The sequence below is a fragment of the Macaca nemestrina genome, chromosome 8, assembly GCF_043159975.1.
Source record: "Macaca nemestrina isolate mMacNem1 chromosome 8, mMacNem.hap1, whole genome shotgun sequence".
NCBI lineage: Eukaryota > Metazoa > Chordata > Mammalia > Primates > Cercopithecidae > Macaca > Macaca nemestrina.
In genome coordinates this window covers 92,887,054-92,908,404 of record NC_092132.1, presented here as the reverse complement: position 1 = coordinate 92,908,404, position 21,351 = coordinate 92,887,054, and the positions used below count along the sequence as shown (strand labels likewise).

Here is a 21,351-nt window from a genome sequence, read left to right as displayed (position 1 = left end):
CTACACTCTTTCTTTGCTTCCAGAATGAACACATTGAAAGTTTTCCCATATAATATTTTCATAGATTATAAACTTCAGTTTATTATTCTTGTGTTAAAGTTTTATAATTTGACACATTTATTTAAGCCTGTCATTATCTTGTACCTATCTAGAAGGAAGCGTTCAGAGTGTAGGCTTTTGACTGAATAAGAATTAATAGTCACCACGTTTGTACTTTTTTTTTTTGTAAAATCAGACATTTAGCATTCATCTTGTTCTGTATCTGTAAAAAAAATAACTTTTAAAGCAATTTCACAAACATCCAGAGCACATCTAGAAATTGCTGGCATATTCAGAGGAGGGGGAAGGGCAGGATGGGGAAAGGTTGGCCAACAGATACAAAGTTACAATCACATAGGAAGACTACTTTTTGGTGTTGTATTGCAGTGGTTCCCAACCTTTTTGGTACCAGGGACCAGTTTCACGGAAGACAATTTTTACACAGACCAGGGGTGGAGCAGGGGATGTTGGCAGCTGGTTTTGGGATGATTCAAATGCATTATACTTACTGTGCACTTTATTACTATTATTATTACATTGTAATATATAATGAAATAATTACACAACTCACCATAATGTAGAATCAGTGAGAGCCCTGAGCTTGTTTTCCTGCAACTAAACAGTCCCATCTGGGGGTGATGGGAGACAGTGACAGATCATCAGGCATTAGATTCTCCTAAGGTGCATGCAATGTACATGCCTCACATGTGCAGTTACAGTTCATGCTCCTATGAGAATCTAATGCTGCTGCTGCTCTGACAGGACGGGGAGCTCAGGCGGTAATGCCAGCCATGGGGAGTGGCTGTAAATATAGACAAAGCTTCATTTGCTTGCCCGCTGCTTACCTTTTGCTGTGTGGCCTGGTTCCTAACAGGCCATGAAGTGGTACTGGTTCATGGCCTTAGGGTTGGGGACCCCTGTTTTATTGCACAGTGGGGTGTATCAAAACATCAACTGTACCCTGTAAGTATGTACAACTATAAAGTGTCAATTACAAATAAATTTTTAAAGTTTTAGTGAATAATTCATAATTAGAATTATGTTTCTTTTCCAAATAAAATGACACAATATAAAGTAGATAATAACCGGAGGTCCAATCTAGCTTGTTTTCATTCCCAATACTTGCTCTATGTGCTTTGTAAGTTATTTCAATTTATTCTATGATGGTGGAAAAACAGTTTCTGCACCACTAGTGAAAAATTATGATGTATTGACTATTATGATGCATTGACCTTATGCAATCACTATGCCTCATGCCTTTCTCTGCAAATGTAGTAAATAATTCCGAGCAAGTCCACTAGGAGGAGTTCTTGCTACAACTATAAAACAAAAGATAGCTTTTGCCATTTGTTGATTGAGACATTTGGTACTTGCCTTAATTTTTTCTGCATACTCACATTGGCAAACAAAAATGCATGCTCCACAGGCAGCAGATAAAATGTAAAAATATTCAAATAAGACTTTATTAAATAAAGCAAGGACGATAATCGAAGCCAACTTTTATAAACTTGTATTGCCCTCTAAATGAAGACAAAGAAAGTGATATGTACAACTGCAGACAATTTGCCATGACTATATTCTTCAAAAGAATAATATAGTTTAACAGGAGGGATAAAAACAGATTTTCTTATAGCCTCAATTAAATATTTCTATTTCAAAAATATTCCATTTATATTAAATTTGCTGATCGTTCTAAAATTACAATGATAAAATGTGTTCCTGTCAAATGTTCCTACAGAATTCAAAAACCTATCTGCAAACCTATATCATTTTCACTCAGACTGCCTTGATGCTCTGTGTTTTGAATGTATTGATTTTCTCCATCTCTTGAGTGAGAATGACTTTTTGTTATGAATTTTACCATTTATAAAAGTAATAAAGCATACAAATAGGTGGTCTCCTACACAGAATTTGAGTATAACATGCCTATAAAATATTTATTTTGAACCATGGTGTGCATGTGTATGTGCACATGTATGCACAAGCATGTGTGCACACATGTGCATGTGTGTAATGCGTTCCTACGCATGTATGTGCTAGCACGGTCATACTGGCTCACTGATATTAATAAGAAAGTGCGCCATATTTTTTCTTTTTATTTATTGGCTAATGAGCAATAGACTTGACTTCCTTGGAAGGAAAAATAGCTTTAAATCATCTATGGAAGGATGGATGCAAAGAAAGTAAACAACCGCATGACAGAAAGATCAGAGCTGCATTTCTAACCTTTCCTGGCACTGAGAGCCTGACTTCCGGGCCTTGTGAAGGAGCCAGACCTCCATGAGTGAAGAGCAGACGGAACAGGCAGTAGTAAGACATTATAAACATTTTCGAAAATGATTCTACAAAGCCAAGCGGCCTGTGGAGTAGCAATGGGGGAGGGGAGACTGGGGAGAGAACAGCGACCTGACTCTGAGATTGTTCAGCAGGTGGCAAACACTACCAAATGATGCTGGTAATAAAACCGTGGAGTTGGGGGAGCCGGCTGGAGCGCTGGGAGGAGGAGCAGATGCTCCCGTTCCCGGGTCCCGCGTCCGCCCGTGCTTCTGGAGCCATTTTCCATACGACACCCATTTGTTTAGCTCAAATTCTAGGCCAAGAGCTACAGTGGCTCCAACCTCGTCAAAGGCAGGACATTCTATAGAAGTACACAAGATGCTATTCAGACTGGCACTAAAATCCTCATTACCTGCGGGATACAATTCAGTTTCTTAGCATGACACTCAGGGCCTCCACCATCCACGCCCTCACTGCCTCCCAGCGTGGCCGCCTCCACTTCGTTTCCTGAAAGCCACACTCTATTCAAGGAATCATTCCGTCATCACGTGGTGCTCTTTCCTACCTTCTCAAGCTCTCCCTACCTGAGATACCCTCCTGCCTGCCTGTCAATATCCTATAAGGCTCTGGAGAAAGGCCAGATGCCCGTGGCAACTCCTCCAGTCCTCTTGCCGGCCCAAATTCCTCTCCAGGGTGCCCTGTGGCACGTTCGATTTTGCTATGAGACCGTGGAAGTCCACACTTTTACCTTCCCTATTCATCTGCAAGAACTCGAAGGGAATGCACTCGCCTTGCTCACTGTGCATTTGTATCCTATGCAAGACCCTGCCACCGCCTTCCACAACTCATCCCTCAACACTTACTATGGGCATCCCCTCAGTTTAATCTGCTGGCGTTTCAATCCCCAATTCTCCCCTTGCCAGCTGTGCGACCCTGGGCGTGTTGCTTAGACTCTTAGTGCCTCAGTGCCTCCATCTGTGAAATGGGGTAACAATGCCCTGCCTCACTGGATAACTGTGAGGATCAAAGGCATTATCTCATATGTAGTGTGTGCCAGACTCCTGGCTGGTAGAAGGGGCTCAGGACTCCTTAGCTTATTTTTCCTAACTTTTTCCAGACATGGATTCTTTTTTTTTCTTCTTTTTTTTTTTTTTTCGATGGAGTCTCGCCCTGTTGCCAGGCTGGAGTGCAGTGGTGCCATCTTGGTTCACTGCAACCTCCACCTCCCCGGTTCAAGCGAATCTCCTGCCTCAGCCCCCTGAGTAGCTGGGACTACAGGCTTGCACCACCACGTCTGGCTAATTTTTGTATTTTTAGTCGAGACAGGGCTTCACCATGTTGGCCAGGATGGTCTTGATCTCTTGACCTCATAATCCGCCTGCCTCGGCCTCCCAAAGTGCTGGGATTGCAGGTGTGAGCCACCACACCCAGCCAGACATGGGTTCTTACCATGTTACACAGACTGGTCTCCTGGGCTCAAGCAATCTTCCTGACACAGCCTCCCAGAAAGCTGGGACCGCAGGCACCACCAACATGCCCAGCCATTATTTTTTTATTATTGCTGTTGTTGTTATTCTTTATATAGCAACACTATAAGATAGTTGTTATCTAAACCTTTACAGGAAGCCACACAAGTCGGGATCTGAAGTCAGGTCTGACTGTAGAGCCAGTGCTCCTGACTTCTCATGTCCAGCATGATATTTAATATTGTTTCTTAAACAAAAGAAAAAGAATTTCTGGTAAAGTTGTTGAATATGTAACAAAGACATTAAAATAACTGGCTTAAAGTGATTTAGGTTAGAATATTAGATTCTGAAAGACCTCCAAAATCATTAAATTTAAACTTTATTCTTTACAAATGAGGATGTTCAGGCATATTCATGCATGTCAAAAATTTGCTGAGCAGATACTAGGCATGAAGAACTGGCACAGGCATTTGGATGGGGGGAAAAAAAAGCAAGAGCTGGGATGCTTGCCCTTGAAGAGGTTTTAGACCAATAGAAAAATCTTCAAGTAACCTAACTCTGAGAGTGTGCAGGCTATGCTGAACTACTTAGCAACTGCCCAGACTCCAGATCTCAGGTTCTTGCTCAGAAGGCTCTGCCTTTTTTCTTTGTATTACCATGTTATGGTGAAATAAACAATTCAGCTTAACATGGAAATTTCTGTAGGAAATGCTTTGCTTTTAAAAACTCTCATTTCCCAGAAATTCATCTTTCCCACAGTGACCTTGATGGCCCTGAGCATGTCTTGAAGCAGTGACATTGCACAGGGTTAAATACACAATCCACTCACTGTCTTCCACACCCTCCCTGCAGAACTTCAAATGTGTGCACCAGTCAGAAAAGTCCGCCATTGCCTTCTCCCACCCTCCTGTCCATGCATTTCCTCTTTCTCTGTGAATTCCTTGTGACAATTCATGTTCATTGTCAATACAGTGGGATCACGTGATGATTTAATAAATCAAACAGATAATGAAGAAATCGCAATTTAAGTAAATCAATAATAAATGTTGATTTCCCTAGGAACAAAGGACAGAAGTCTTGTAATTAGATGCATATCACTAGCCGGGCATGATGGCACACACCTATAGTCCCAGCTACTTGGGAGGCTGAGGTGGGAGGATCACTTCAGCCTGGGAGGTTGAGGCTGCAGTGAGCTGTGATTGCACCACTGCACTCAAGCCTGGATGACAGAATAAGACCCTGTCTCAAAGGAAAAAAAAAAAAAAAACGAGATGTACATCAATGCCCCTAGCTGAACTGATAAGGATATACATCTGGATGGAGGCTTCATTCAGAGTTTTAACAGCAGTCTCCCCCATGTAAAATAGAAAGTGATGCTTTATGCTTGCTTGGCTGAGTGCATGCTAGAAATGATTATAGGTCAGGAAATGGATAATGACCTAAGCAAAATAACACAGGAACAGAAAACCAAATACTGCATGTTCCCACGTATAAGTGAAAGCTAGACAATGAGTACACATGAACACAAAGAAGAAAACAACAGACACTGGGGCCTACCTGAGGGTGAGGGGTGGGAGGAGGTAAAGATTGAAAAACTACCTATCTGGCATTATACTGACTACCTGGGTGACAAAAAAATCTGTACACCAAACCCTCACGACATGCAATTTACTCAGGTAGCAAACCTGCCCATGTACCCCTTGAGCCTAAAATAAAAGTTAGAAAGAAAAAAAAGAATAAAAAAAAAAAAGAAAATGGACATTTAAAATACTATTTAAAATATATTTAAAATGATGTCCGCAAAAATAACTGAGTAGGGACATCCAGGAGCCATCTCATCCCAGAAACACTGAAAACCTTGGGAAAACTGTCAGAATCAACCTTATCAGAACTCTGGAAATTGGTCAAAGGTTTACAGCAACCAAGTGATCATTTAGGCGGGAGAAAGGTAGCTGAAGTTGGATAAGAGATCTTTGTGGCATTGTCCTAGCATCCCCTTCCCAGGCACAGTGGAGGTCTTGCAGATGGTAGCCTGCATTCCCAGTGTGAGTGTCTGATTCTGGAGAGAGCAGAACAGACGCTGTTTCCAAGGAATTATGTTCGTCTGCTTTGATCTGACTGGGGTTTCCCCAAAGGAATGCCTAAACCAGGATGCAGAGACTACTTGGTTCTTGAAAACTATGAAAGCCAAATGAATAAACTGCTGCTACCTAGGGCAAAAAATAACAACTGGGACAAGCATTGAGCCATTGGGAGCAAAAAAATAGCAGGTGGGGCGAACAATAGAACTGTCAAAAGCCTGGGAGGGAAAACCAGTGAGTGAGATTTTGAGGAGACACAGGGGCTTTGAAAAGTTACTGCATATAAGAGGAAACCCAAAAAGCACATTCTTGGGACAGAGCTTATGTTGAGCAAAGGCCTGAAAAGACCCTGGCTCGTCTTAGGCTCAGTGCAAGCAAGAAGCATAGGCAAGGATAGGGCTGTAAATGATTCAGTTAAGCATTAAAGGAGTGTCCCAGCACCACACCCGTCTGCAAATACCTGGAGGTTATATTTTCTTTTCTTCCTTCATTTTCTATTTTCTTTTGCACATCATAATACTTAAAATGCAAGTTTTAACAAATGATTATGAAGCATACATAGAAATAAGAATGTTTGGCTAATTCACAGAAAGAAAGAATTAACAGAAACTGTCCCTGAGGAAGCACAGACAGTAGATTTACTAGACAAAGACAAATGTCTTAAATACATTCAAAAAGCCAAAGGAAACCATGAACAAAAGCATTGAAGGAAATCAGGAGAGTGATGTCTCCGCAAATTAAGAATATTAATAAAGAAACACAAATTATAAAAGCCAAATAGAAACTGTGGCGCTGAAAAGTACAATAACCGAAGTCAAAGGTTTACTGGAGGAGTTCCACAACATATTTGAGCAGATAGAACAAAGAATCAGTGAGCTTGAAGATAAGTCAAATTAAATTATCCAGTTTGAGGAACAGAAAAAATAAGAATTTTTAAAAATGAACTGAACTTAAGAGACCCATTGATGTCTCAGAAAGTGAGGAGAGAGGCCTCACACATGGTGGCTCACACCTGTAATCCCAGAACTTTGGGAGGCCAAGGCAGGAGGATCACCTGAGCTCAGGAGTTTGATACCAGCCTTGGTGACACAGTGAGACCCTGTCTTTATTTTTTTAAAAAATAATAATTAATCGAAAAAAAGAAAGTGAGGAGAGAAAGAGGCAGAAAAATATTTGAAGAAATAATAATTGAAAACATCCCAAATTTGATAAAAGACATGAATTTACACATCCAAGAAACTTGATGAACTCAAAGTAAGATAAATTCAAAGAGATCCACAGCAAAACAGCCTGATATCATCAAATTGTCAAAAGAGCAAATCTTAAAATCAACAAGAGAGAAGCAAAACGTACAAGTGATCTTCAATAAGATTTTCAGCTGATATCGCTTCAGAAACCATGGAAGTTAGAAGGCAGCAGGATAACATACTTAAGGTGCTAGGGAGAAAAGATAACCAATCTGTCAACTGTCCTGGCAAAGCTATCCTTCAAGAGTAAATGAGAAAGTAAGATGTCCTCAGATAAACAAAAGCTGAGGGAATTTATTACTAACCTGCCCTACAAGAAGTGTCAAAGGGTGCCTTCCAGGCTGAAATGAAAGGACACTAACCATATGAAGAAATGAAGATCACTAGTGAAGGCAACCCTAAAGGTAAATATAAAAGCAAGCATTATTGTATTTTTGGTGTGTAACTCCTTTTTTTCCCCTGTGATTTAAAAGACAAAGGCATAAGACACTAACTAGAAATCTATGTTAATGAGTATCAAATGGATAAAGATATAATCTGTGACAATAACAATATAAAAAAGGAGGAACACATATGTATAGGAATAGAGTATATGCTATTGCAGCTAAGCTGGTATTAATTTAAGCCTGGTTGTTTAAAGTTTAAGATGTTAACTAGAATCTCCAAGATAACCACTAAGAAAATAACTAAAAAATATACAGGAATGGAAATAAGAAGGGGGTTCAGAATATACAAATGCATAGAGACAGAAAGCAGATCAGTGGTGGTTCTAGGGTCTGATGGGGAGTTGGGGGAAATGGGAAGTGACTCTTCATTGGTTTTTCACTGGTGGCATTGATAAAGCTCTGGTACTAGATGATGGCGATGGTTGCACAACAATGTGTGTGCACTCAATGCCACTAAACTGTACACTTGAGAATTGCTACAATACTAAATTTTACATAATCTGTATGTTACCAAAACTCTGTTTATTTTTTATTTTTTCTTAAAGACAGGGTCTTGCTATGTTGCCAAGGCTGTTCTCAAACTCCTGGGCTTAAGCAATCCTCCTGCCTTGGCCTCTCAAAGTGCTGGGATTACAGGTGTGAGCCATAGTGCCCAGCCACCACAATTCTTTAAAAAAGTTAAAAAAAAAAAAAAAAAAAAGAAAAGAAAACATTGAAACAGGAAATTTCCCTTGATCACTTTGCAGGCCTCATGACAGAGGTTCCTGGCTTACTCAGCCCGCAGCTTTCAACCCCTCGTGGGAGGGGGAGCACAGAGGTAAGTGGGTGCAGGCACTGGAGCAAGTGCTTTTGGGCACCAGTAGGAGCAAAACTCTGTGCAGCCTCGCAGCATCATCTATTGGGAAGTACCCACAACCCTCAAAGCCCCAGAGGGTGTGTGTTACAGTGCTCTTGTAGCTTTGCCATCCACAGACAGCTTAAGTGTTTGACAGCTCAGTGGGCCCTCTGCCTTTTTGCATGAGACAGTTGCTGTGTGTCAGCAAGGGCAGAGGGTTAGTGTGACAGCCTTCTATATCCCAAGCTCTTGTCCAGCATCCAGGAAAAATCAGGTCGCCCAGATGAATTGAAGGATAGTAAATTTGGGGAGTTTATTTCTGATGAAAGTGCCTCTCAGTGGGAGGGGGAGCTGGAAAGGGGATGGAGTGGGAAGGTATTTTTCTTCTGAAGTATGGTCATCTCCAGCTGGACTCTTCTCCGAAGTCCCACCATCAAGCTGTCCCTCTGAAGTCAAGCTGCTTCTCTCCAATGTTCGTCTGCTTCTTCTCTTTTCCCCTTCTCTGCTCTCTGCCAGTGGAGCCTGGGGTTTTTATGGGAACAGAATGGAGGGTTGGGTGGGCCAGGGGTGGTTTTGGAAAAAGCAGTATTTGAACCAGAAAACAGGGATGTTCTCACTATGGGCCGCAGTTCCAGGCTTGAGGGTGGGGCTTTTCCAGGGACCCCACCCTTTTCTGCCTAGAATTTCTCTGCCTCCCATCCCTATCACCACCACCACAGCCTTCACTCAAAGAGACCATTCCAACTGCTTCAGGCCTTAATAAGAACCCAGATCCAATTCTGTGCCATAGAAGTTAAAACAAGCATCTGGAAACATACTCACTCCTCCTTCTCCAAGTCATGTTGCATGTTCCCCAGATGCCTTCACAGCCTTCGAGGCCCTGACATCAGCCATGCCAGATATTACACAAAATAAGGCAAGGAGAACTGAGTCCTGGTGCTCAGTGATTAACAAGGATGGTAAATTATGATAATGAGTGTTATTGATAACAATAAGGAAAATTCTCACCCCAACTTCTTAAATGTTCTGTTTTGTTTAGTGATTAGCACCTTAGACTTAATTCTATTTATCATTAATATCACTCTTATTAATTCATTAAGAATCTGTTTTCTTTACTAGAGAGTGAATTTCTGTTGATCCCTACATCTGGTAATATCTGGAACATAATGAGTATTTAACCAATATCGACTGACTAAATATGTGCACATCTTTACAATGTTCCAGGAAACAGGGAGTCTGATTCCTTAAGAAGCCAAAGGATAAAAATATAGAAACTCTTCACCAGGAGAGATAAGCCTCGGGATTGAAGGATCCAGGGATTTTAATGATACTGTCTGCTTTTCCTTGATGTACAAAGTCATATGTACAGACAGAATGTGTTGGTAGGGCTGTGGAAATAATGAGGCTATCATTTATTCAAATGCATTTGTATTTGTTTTGTTTTATTTCATTTGTCAATCTAAGTTCTAGGAGTCCCTTTCTCCTTCCTGAATTTTTGTAAATAATCTAGGTTTGGGTTGGTTTCTAATGTTGGCAAACGGTGCTTAGTTATCTGGTTTTTGTCTTGAAGCTTGAAGAGATCCACCAAGTTAAGTAAAACAGAGTTCTCCGGCAACAACAAAAAAAAAAATAAAAAATAAATCAGAAAACACTGTGATAACACTTTGGGAGTTTCATTGCCATTTGTTGTTTGATTTATTGCTTCTGGTTTGCAATAATTCTTTAGAAGTTGAATACAATTGTAAAAGAAATATACTGTCTGAACCAATTTTCCTGTACTTTGCAATTCAATTCTTGACTTCAAATGAAAGTTACTTTTTCATTTTTAAAAGGTGTATGTGTGTGTATTCTACCACTGAGATTACCTCCAAATACTTACAAGAGTTAGTAATTCCTTGTGGGTTTTTTTTTTTTTTTTTTTCCAGCTCATTTAAACTTGTTAACACTTCAGGAGAATGCTACATGCTGAAATTGGGAGCCCATCACACAATAACAGCTAACTGTTAGCACTGGCAGAGGCAGCTATGCTAAGAGCTAACGAAGTCTGAGCTTCAGGACTGAGCTTCAGGCGTTGCAGGAGATGTGTATACACAACTTAGTTTCTTAATCTTATAGGAGAAAATTTGCCTCCACAGCACCTGGAGATGTTGACCGCTTCGGTATGGTATTTTGCAGCTGATGTATATTGTCTTCTGGGGTTAGTGTCATACAGTTGGATTTGGTGTCATGCAATTTGAATTTTTCTTTAAAGAGTTTAAATGTAACAAGATGATCTGCTCATTTTAAAACTGTCTGAGGTTTTCAGCTGTTTTAAGCTACTAAGTTTTTTTTTTTTTTTTTTTTTTGAGACGGAGTCTCGCTCTACCGCCCAGGCTGGAGTGCAGTGGCCGGATCTCAGCTCACTGCAAGCTCCGCCTCCCGGGTTTACGCCATTCTCCTGCCTCAGCCTCCCGAGCAGTTGGGACTACAGGCGCCTGCCACCGCGCCCGGCTAGTTTTTTTTATTTTTTTAGTAGAGACGGGGTTTCACCGTGTTAGCCAGGATCGTCTCGATCTCCTGACCTCGTGATCCGCCCGTCTCGGCCTCCCAAAGTGCTGGGACTACAGGCTTGAGCCACCGCGCCCGGCCAGCTACTAAGTTTTTAGTAACCGTTTTTGATTGTTGTTATTTATTTATTTATTTATTTGAGACAGAGTCTCACTCTGTCACCCAGGCTGTTTGAGACAGAGTTTTGCTCTTGTTGCCCAGGCTGGAGTGCAATGGCACCATCTTAGCTCACCGCAACTTCTGTCTCCCATGTTCAAGCGATTCTCCTGCCTCAGCCTCCTGAGTAGCTGCGATTACAGGCATGTGCCGCCATGCCCAGCTAATTTCATATTTTTAGTAGAGACAGGGTTTCTCCATGTTGGTAAGGCTGGTCTCGAACTCCTGACCTCAGGTGATCCGCCCACCTCAGTCTCCCAAAGAGTAACCTTTTACAGTAGCAAATAGGAAAGGATACAATACAATAATATTGTATACAATATTACAATAACACAATAACATAAAATACTGTGACAAAGACATCCACAACTAATTGGCTAGACTATCAAGAATTCAGGAAGCACTTAAGATTAGTACTTGCACAGGAAAACTTAGAATGCCCTGAAATCATACAGCTCATATACAAAAGAGAGTTGATAGTTTTCCCTAATTTGATAACAACCCTAAAACTTTATATGGCATCATTGTGAAGTTGAAAGAAATTTCTTGAACTATTAATAATGATAAACAAATCTTGATCAAGAATGCTAGAGTTAAGACTTACTAATTTTGTTATAGAAAAGCATAGTACATAGAATTGTCATATGGAGAGAAAAGAAGGAGAAAAGTGCAGTAAAAAATAATGATAAATGAGAGGTGTCAGGCAACTAATAAAAATATGATGCTGTTTCAATTGGGTTGTCTGGCAATTATGACATTGGTCTGCTTTTTAAATATTCACCTAATTTTGCATTTGCGCTTTTGTAATCTCTTTAAAAATTGTTCAACCTTTGAACTCCACAAAGTCCAGATTCTCGCTGGAGACCAGGCTCTCTGCTAACCTGCTGCCCGCAGTGTTCCAACCCATTTTTACCACCACCAGCCCCTCCACTGAAACAGCAGGGTCACATGCCCCAGGTTACTTGACTATCTCAGAGACTTGTGTTTGAACCAGTGTCTAACTCCAAGACCCATCCCTTAGTCATACAGCAGAGGTTCTCAAAGTGTGGTCCCTGGTCAGCAGCCTGAAATCTCCTGGCTATGCATCAGATCTGTTGAGTCAGAGCCTCGGGGCTGGAGCTCCACAACCCCTGGCTTAACAGCCTTTCCAGGTGATTCGGATGCACACGAAATTCTAAGAACCACTCTCCTAAAATATAGTGTGTAAGGCCAACAACCAGCCTCCCTTGTCAGGAACGCTCCTGCATCCTCACAACATACCATGATTTCCTGGTGTGAGATCAGAACCCCGAGTCACTCAGAAGGTGCTCTCACAAATTTCACCCGTCCTTTAGTGAAATAATACCCTTAAAAGAATTATAGCGAGTAGCTGTCTATTGGCAAATGTTGTTAAGGACTGACGTTCCGTTCCAAGCCAGAAACTTCAGCAGTGCAGGGTACTGCACACACGGTGGCCGCTGAAGCACAGAATTTCCCCAGCCTTTCAGGAGCAACTCTGACGGTCAGGCGCCATCTGGTGGAAGGATCTTGGCACTGCACAAAAATAACAAGTGTAGTGGGCAAGATTTGGTTTTGTTTGTTGTGCTTTATTTTTCCTCCAACTTATCAAGGACCGAAAATAGTTTTGTAAAAGATAATGACAATTTGGAAAACTAAAATGAAGAAAACATACATATAAAGTCTTTTTTTTTTGAGATTCGAATTGCTATGAAAGTTTCCAATGCTGGCTTTCCCCTGTCCTCATCCCCGGCCAGAGTGTGCAGGCTAGCTGGGGTCCACAGTCTGAGTAGCGTTGCATTGTTTAACATGCAAGATATACACCTAAGAACCTTTATTTTTGCAGAAAGTGTTACCTTTGTTAGAATGAAGAAAGAATAAACATGCTTGTCTAAACACAAACATAGATTCTGCACTGGTCCTGAAGTGACCATCAGATCACCATGCACTAGTGAGATTTCTGACATTTATTTAAATTTTCATCCCAGTTGGAAAGGATAAAAAATTGTTTAAATAAAAATAAATAAATAAAATTTGTTGTTGTTATTTGTATTTTGCTTCTTAAAAAGAGAAAGAGTACATATTTCTAAAGCAATCTGTTGCTGTGAGTTAATAAGGATTTTTTTAATCTCTGTTTATCAGGTTTTTGCTTTCATTATTTACTTTGCATTCGACATTTCAGCATCATTACACAATGCCATCACAATGACTAAGTGGTGAAGAACAACTCAATACAATGGCTAAAAATCAAATAGGTGTTTAAGGTTTCATTATTGAAAATCTAATTGGCAATGAGCTGACTGATTAGAAATAAATCAACTAGAACAGAGAAATTCAGTCAACATTACCGAACACAAATATAAACATTAACTTACATCACTAAATCTTAAAATAGTGTCCAGAATGACAAATTAAAACTTGAAATAAGGATCAATCATTAACCAGTTGCCTAAGAATATATTTGAAAAAATTAACAAAAGCAAATTACAAGTAATCACATGTAATGATTATCTCAGCAGAAAATTTATTGTGACTCCAGTACAAGTTATTTTAAAATAAATTTTCTTCTTTCTCATCATCTCTAAAGCACATGCATTTCACACCTTTTAAAGTCTCTATCTTTGTAAGATGACTGAAAGCTCCTCAGCCTTTCATTCATGATTTAATTGCGTAAAATTTTAATTCAATACCAATCGAGCAAGTAGGTTTTTATTGTTTTCTCATTTGCAGATTTAACAAATTTTCATCAAAGTGCTATTCTTTCTAGTTTTAACCATTTGTAAATTTTAAAGAATATATAATTTGTCTTATTTAATTACATTTCTTCTAAGGAAGACTACTTATTTCTTTCTATTGTGAACCACTAACTGTTAAAAAAAAAAAAAAGTTATTCACGGGAAGGCCGACTTTATTTGAGACCATCTCAGTAGGCATAGACAATTGCAATGGGAATTTGCAGTAGGGGAGAAATTTGGCTCCACTCTGAATACAGCCTTGGCAAGTCAGAATTGATATCCAAGGAGCCAGATTGGGGTCAGGGAATGGAAAATTACTAAGAGGAAAGTCAGGGGTAAGGGGGATTCTGGCTAACCTGACCTAGGAGGATTCTCAAAGGTAGGCCAGGCTAATCAGACCCCACCTGGAGGGTGGGGGAGTATAAGACACCCACACATTGAGAGTGATGAGACATGTAGGGTAGAGGGTTCTGGCTGAACTGACTTCACAGGTTTCTTACTAGACTAGAAGTGGATTTTACAAGGAAGTGCACAGATGGACCTAAGAGAAGGTTCAGGAGCCTGGCTAAAGTTTGATCAAGAAAAGAATCTTTGTTAGTGCCCCCCTTTTGTTCAAGGAGAGAAGAAACTTTGTTAATTCCTTTGGAAAATAGAAATCCAATTTCTTGTTCAGTCACCTTTTGTTCATTGAAGATCTGCTGATCCATCTGCTGGAACTTGATGGTGAGGAGGCCTCCTGGATGGCGCTCACAGTCAGATATTTAACAAGTGGAGTTTCTATGTAAACACAAGAAAACAAGACTAATAGCTGGAAACTCCATTTCTGAGTCGAGAGGACAGCCAGCCAAGCTTGAAGCACCTTCAGCTGGTAGAGCCATGATGGCGGGTATGGCCATCGACAGAGTCCCTGGTTTGTAGCCAATTGCTTGTGGTGATGGTATTGAGTGTTCTGCTGAACCTTCTGAGTGGCCACACATCAACAGGCACGAAGGCTGTCTGCTGGATTTGTTGTGGGTATTTCTCTGAAGTTTATACAAGTTCCTATTATCTTCAACTTGCAGGGCTTCAGGAAAATGGAAGTTTTAGTTTTTAGGGATGCCAGGTCAGGAAGGTAGGAGAAAATTGGAAACGTTAATTTAGAGAGTTGTAACCAGATATGGAAGGAAGCTAGAAGAACTGAGCAAGACCAGTCAGGTTCACAGGCCGATAATAAAACCTCAAAGATAAAGAACAGGGACAGAACCTCATAACTCTCAGGTTGTGCTATAGTTTTCTATTGGAATGTAATTTTTCTTTCTAAAACCACCATTATTTCTATCAAAGTAAGACTATTTTGTTTGCAAGGTAAGTTTCATCCCATTAACCTTAGCCTGATCATTTTTGTAAGTGCAGCAAGAAAAGTAGTTCACCAAAAGGCTTTGCTTAGTTTGTGCTGCTGGAACTTTCCATTAAGAATCTCATTTTAGACTTTTAAAAGCTGCTTGAGGCTACAAAGTCAAGCCAAGAACTCATCACCAGACTTCACCTTCAATACCTAGAGATTTGGGTGAATTATTCTCTTTTTAGAGTCCCTAAGATATTTTAAGTTTCCTGGACCAGGAAGTGACCTTTCTTACTCATCTATAAGGCAAGGAATGCTGTAAATCAGGTACTAGGGCATTTTTCCCCCCAAAAGGGTTTTGTAAGCCTTGGCTCCATAAAGTCAGCTTTAGTTCCTGAAAACTGTCTGGTCATACCTGATTTTGTGTACATCATTCTCAAATATGACATTCCAGTCAAAACCCATGTAATATGACCAATGTTTCCAATAAAACCATGTCTTATTATAATGAGAACAGATTCTTATTGAGCTTATGCAAAATAACTACATTGCAATGAAAATAGAAATACTCAACAATCATTTCCAAAGTCCGTGCAGAGTTTCCAAAGTCTGGAAAAAAAAAATCAATGTTTCATTTTTGTTTATAAAGGCATACTTTACCACATAGCTGTAGGCTATAAATAGCTAAAGAGGATGGGGGAAAAGGGTTCCTTATATCTGGCAAATAAAACATTGAAGCACAAGAAATGTTCCACAATAAAAACTGTAATCCTGCTTTCTCAGTCTATTCATTCCCTGCAGCTCACCTGTGCTGCTTGATCTTGGATGAAGTCTCATGAACCCATCAGTTTCTTCATGAGCATTCTAAAAATTCTGACCCAGTCCACTGCTATGATCTTCAGGTTCTCAGAAACCTGATCCTGTCAGTTTATTTTTGTGAATATCTTTAAAGGTGAAACACTTCTGGATTACAGCTGCTTATAAAAGCTTGAGGAAAGCATCAGAGTAAAACAGCCTGTGAACAATAAAAGACTTAAAATAGCCATAAAGATCTGATAAGAGTTCATTTAGTAAGAAAAGTTAGGTATTTCTGTAGCATATAACATTTTCACATAATAACTGGAATTATGACTGATGACATTATGCCACACATAATAGGAACAGCAAACATACAGACAGATTTCTATGAATTTTACAGCAGTTCTGAAATACTTATATTAGCAACATTTACCTATACAAATATAACATAGGGAAGGTTAAGTATCACTTTTCATTTGACAGCATCTCCCATGTGACTTAGCCTATCAAATAAACCTAATTAGTTAACATTTCTTTTACACAGTGAAAGACAAAGCCTTTTTCCAGGGGCCCTCTGCTGGCAAATTCTGTGAAAGTTAAAAGGAAAGAATTTCAAATCTCTAAGACAAAAAATTGGGAAATTGTCCATTTATCTACATGGCTCCCAGCAATCAGTTTGAATACCTGTATTTTATGAATGCAATGAATGTTTTCAAATCATAGGGGAGCATGCGTGTGTCCAGCATAGTCCCTGGAACATGGTAGATATGCTTTTTGATGATGTGAGAAGGAGCGGAAAGAGTGGAGGGAATACCTCTAATTCGGTAGAGGTTAATACTGCTAATTAATCTTGGCCTGATCATTTTCATAAATGCAGCAAGAATGGTAGTTCACCAAAAGGCCTTTGCTTAATTTGCTTTGCTGGAACTTTTCATAAAGAATCTCATATTGTACTTTTAAAAGCCGCTTAACGCTAGAAAGTCAAATCAAGAACTCGTCTTCAACTTCAAATCAGACTTCACCTTCACTACCTATAAAATCTATAGGGTGAATTCCTCTCTTCTCAGAGTCTCTAAGATGTTTCAAGTTTCCTGGGCCAGGAAGCGACCTTTCTTACTCATCTGTAAGGCAAGGAACCCTATAAGCCAGGCACTAGCACTTTTTTTTTTTTTTTCTCAAGAGGGCTTTGTAAGCATTAGCTCCATAAAGTCAACTTGAGTTCCTGAAAACTATCTGGTCATATCTGGGGTGAGGCTGGAGAATTTCATGCTAACCTACTACTCAGATGGTACTGAAGCTGCCTGTTCTCTGAGCAGCACTGAGCAGGTTAATTCCTTCCAGGAGCTGAAGCTGTGGAGCCAGCCCTCGTGGGGCCTTCTCCAAGCACCACTGGCTCTGCCACCCACGCTCACTCCACAAACCCCCAAGAAGCCAAGATGCGGTACCAGATCTCAGTGGAGGTCCAAGGGAGGGGGAGACCAAGAAACCATGTCTCTCCTAAGATGAGTGTCAGAGAGGCAGAAAGCAGAGCAGGAGTGGCCAAGGGGCTAAGGGAGGGGGAATGGGGACTTCGCATTTAATGGGGACAGAGTTTCTGCTCTACAATACAAATGGTTCTGGAGATGAAGGGTCTCCTTCTCTGAGCATGAGCTGTTTCCACTTTGTGGCCATCATGAATGAGACTCTTCTGTTTTGTGCCGTATTCTGGTGGCATGTGTTCATGCATGGTAGTGATGGGGCTGCCATCACACTCTGAAGAGCCTTCTATATTTGGGGATCGTTTTGCATTTTAAGTCTTGTCTTCCCTTCATGGCATCCAGAACTCTCAGGCAGGTGAACTTGGCTCTGCCAATCAGCTGCGCGCAGACCAGGCTGACTGGGAAGGGGGTGTTACCCGGAAGTGCGGGAATTCTCGGTTCTGGTCTAACATAAGAGAAAGAATTGGGCCAAGAGACAATTCGTAATGTAAGCCAAAGGTTTGTTAAGGAAACAAGAGTATACTCCGACAGAGGAGTGGGAAACCACTTGGGCTGGTCCAGCTGGGAAAATAACCGTAGCAGTGTTTATTTAAAGAGACAGGGTGTTCTGGAAGACGAGGCGGTGTGGCTGCTGGGGAGTGAGCCAGCAGCAGCCAGTGCCGGGATCTCTCTTTAGGAGAATCTTACATGATTACTCACAAAGGGGCATGAGGGGATGTCACGTGCAATCATGTTTTAGGCAGTCCCCTTAGGCACGCTTGCTCTGTTGGTTGTACATGCTAGTACACGTGCCTTATGTCACATTAGTATCTAAAATCTCCACTTAGAGGTGTGTTTTTTACTGTTACACTGAGCAAAAGCCTACCCCACCGTGAGTTATTGGAGGACTGGCATGCTTCTCAGCGGGGAAAGTTCCTAGCATGGCTATCTCTGGCTAAGGCGCGATAAGCCCCCTTCCGGGCTGGAGGAGCCCAATCACAGGGCCAAAGTAGCCAGCATAGCCACTGTCTTTTTGCTGACTGTCAGTGGGCAGTGCCTTCAAGACTTATTTTCCCAGGGGCTCCCTTGCCTGTTCATCTCTGGCTATCTGCCTATTCTAACCGAGGCACGTCAGGAATCGGGCTTGATGCAGGACATCCATCTGGCTGGCTCCCTTACAGTGGCGGTTTCTGTCTTGGGGTATCTGCCAGAAGTTGCCAGAAAGCGGAGTCCCGGGAGCAGTGCAAACCACAGTCTCTTGTCCCAGGCAGACGCACTGCTACAAGGTGAATTGTGTTCCCCAAAATTCCTGTGTTGGAGTCCCAGGCCCCGGTATCTGACTGTATTTGGAGACAGGCTCTTTAAGGAGGTGATTAAGTTAAGATGAGGCCATTAGGGTGAACCTTTATCCAATCTGATATTGTCCTTATATGGAAAGAAAATTTGGACACACGCACACACAAAGAGCCATCAAGGAATTGCTCAAACTCGAGTCCATCAAATAATTTCTTTTCTCTGCTTCCTCATTCACCTTATAAAAAAAGCCTTCCCCTTGTGCTCATCCCCTGTGAAAGCCGCCCAATTTCCCCATAGGAATGATATTTAGGAATAAACAGAGAATTTGACCCTCCTGGTCTTAAAACTTGAAACTTATATTTGTCTTGTCTGAGTTCCTTTTTTGGGAAACCAACCCTCAGGCAAGGGACTGAAACTCACCAGGTCCCCGCATCTGGAGGACATACAGACCCCTCCTTCCTGGTGCTTGCTCCTATGCCCCTCCCTAACTGCTGTTTTCTCCACAGGTGGTTACCTTCATTTCTTACTGTTAAACCACTCCTTCCCCCACCCCCTCCCATTTTAGTTCCTTGAGGAGACAGATTTGAAACAATGTCCACTTCTCTTCGGGGAAGCCACCTGAAGGGCCTTCTTTGTCTCCATGGCTTTACCTGCGGTGAGCGGCAGGACCTAGACCGAACCCCTGGGGTTTCGTAGCGGGAGGAACCCTGGCACTGCCCATTCCTGAACTACTGTTTGCTAAAGTAAACTCTTGAATATTTGAATATGCCTCAGTTTATCTTTTAACAATATGTTTATGCTGGACACAAGGAGAACTGAGAGCCTAGAGAGCTGAAGTGTCTCCAGACGCCTAAAAAATTAAAGGCAGAATTCTCCCCTGAGAAGATTGTATGAGGGATTACAGGAAGGTCAACAGCGCAGAGAAACACTGGTTCACATCAGGTGAGTAAGGCCAGGAGCAGCGACCCCTACCGTCAAGACGAGGGATTGGGTCCCTCATGTAGGCGCAGAAATCCTCATGATCAGATATAATGCTATGTGCTACAGATGCCATGGTGATTGGTGTCTGATAAAATACAGTTACAGTCTTGTGGGAGAAGTAGTATAATACAAGAACATAATTCATTATCCTATGATTGAAAAAACAACAATAATAATCATCGGGGCCTATAGAGGTATATGTCTTTAACTGGTCTTCATGAAGTACTATTAAGTGCAAGTCTTTACCTATACCCTTTGAGAAATATTTTATGCTTTTCTCAGCTGTAAACTCCTGGGGATGGTGTCCTATATGGTACGGCACTCTTGTTTATCATATAAACCCATTGTCATAATGATGTTACATCTTTGTGAATTTGTCAGCATAAATGTGTGTGTGTTTGAGGACAATTCAAATATGTGTCTTTGCCTCCTCAGGGAGTTTAAAGTGTGCAGCAGCATCAGAAATCACCAGAAGCTGTGTTCGGAGGCTAAAAATGGCATTTGCTTAATTTTGCAGAAGCCAAGATTCTGAGCCAAATTATTCTGATTCTGATTCCCAGAGTCTGAAAGAGGATGAGACACCACCTTCCTTTTTATTTACAGATAAAGGTTCAGGTTTCATTCCAAGTGGGCGCCATCTGCCGCTTCCTTCATGTTTGGTGTTCTCTTTGAAGCCCTTTAAGTTTCTGTCTGGAAAAGAGCCCACTAATGTCATGTTAAATACAAACTCACCCTCTTTCTTTTTGGCTTGCCATAGTCACACCTTGAGAATGAGGTTAGAGCATCCATATGACCAAGACCTATAACCTGTCTGACTTCCCGTCCTAGAAGCTACTGGTCAAATTCCTGGGTTCTTCAAGCATACAATATTTCCTAAATATTCCAAAGTGGAATTAAAAAGTCTTCTCTCACAGGCCAGATGCAGTGGCTCATGCCTGTAATCCCAGCACTTTAGGAGGCCTAGGCAGGCAGATTGCTTGAGGCCAGGAGTTCAAGACCAGCCTGGCCAATACAGTGAAATCCCATCTCTACTAAAAAAAAAAACAAAAAAAAATTATCCAGGTGTGGTGGCACATACCTGTAATCCCAGCTACTCAGGAGGCTGAGTCAGGAGAGTCGCTTGAGACCAGGAGGCAGAGGTTGAAGTGAGCAGAGATCACACCACTGCACTCCAGCCTGGGTGACAGAGCTAGATTCTGTCTCAGGAAAAAAAAAAGTCTTCTCTCACAAACCTTCCTTACAGGAGAATTCATAACAATACATATAGATACTCCATTGTCCAGTGGGTGGAGTTTCATCTCCACCCTCACCTCTCCAGGAAGGGCTAGACTTAGTGACTTGTTTCCAAATAGTACAGCAGGGAAAGGGAAGACAGTAACTTCATAGTGGAGAGACCTGGCAGACATCACCTTCACCAGGTGAAGTCACACTACTGGTGAAGTCACATGTCTATGAAGTATCCCCTAACATGATGTGGCAAAAAGAGCACTTCACCTCTTGATTTCTATTCCTAAAACCTCTAATGCCAGTCTAATAAGGAGGAAAACATTAAGGATATTAAACATTCCTGAACATATTTAATAAAGAGTCCTAGGCTGGTGGACACTCTTCAGCATTCCTGGCCACTACTCCTCAAGTTGTCAAGGTTATAAAGACAAGGAAAGACTGAGAA

General features: G+C 41.2%; 1 long non-coding RNA gene across 1 annotated transcript; it reads right to left on the bottom strand.

Annotated features, from left to right (window-relative positions):
* Positions 1 to 12,473: 12,473 nt before the first annotated feature.
* Positions 12,474 to 21,021, bottom strand: LOC105463383 (uncharacterized). The gene is made up of 4 exons (XR_976296.2): positions 20,758 to 21,021; positions 15,954 to 16,162; positions 14,504 to 14,889; positions 12,474 to 12,627 (listed from the first exon to the last, which is right to left on the bottom strand). It is a non-coding gene; the product is annotated as an uncharacterized lncRNA (long non-coding RNA).
* Between the last annotated feature and the right edge of the window lie 330 nt (positions 21,022 to 21,351).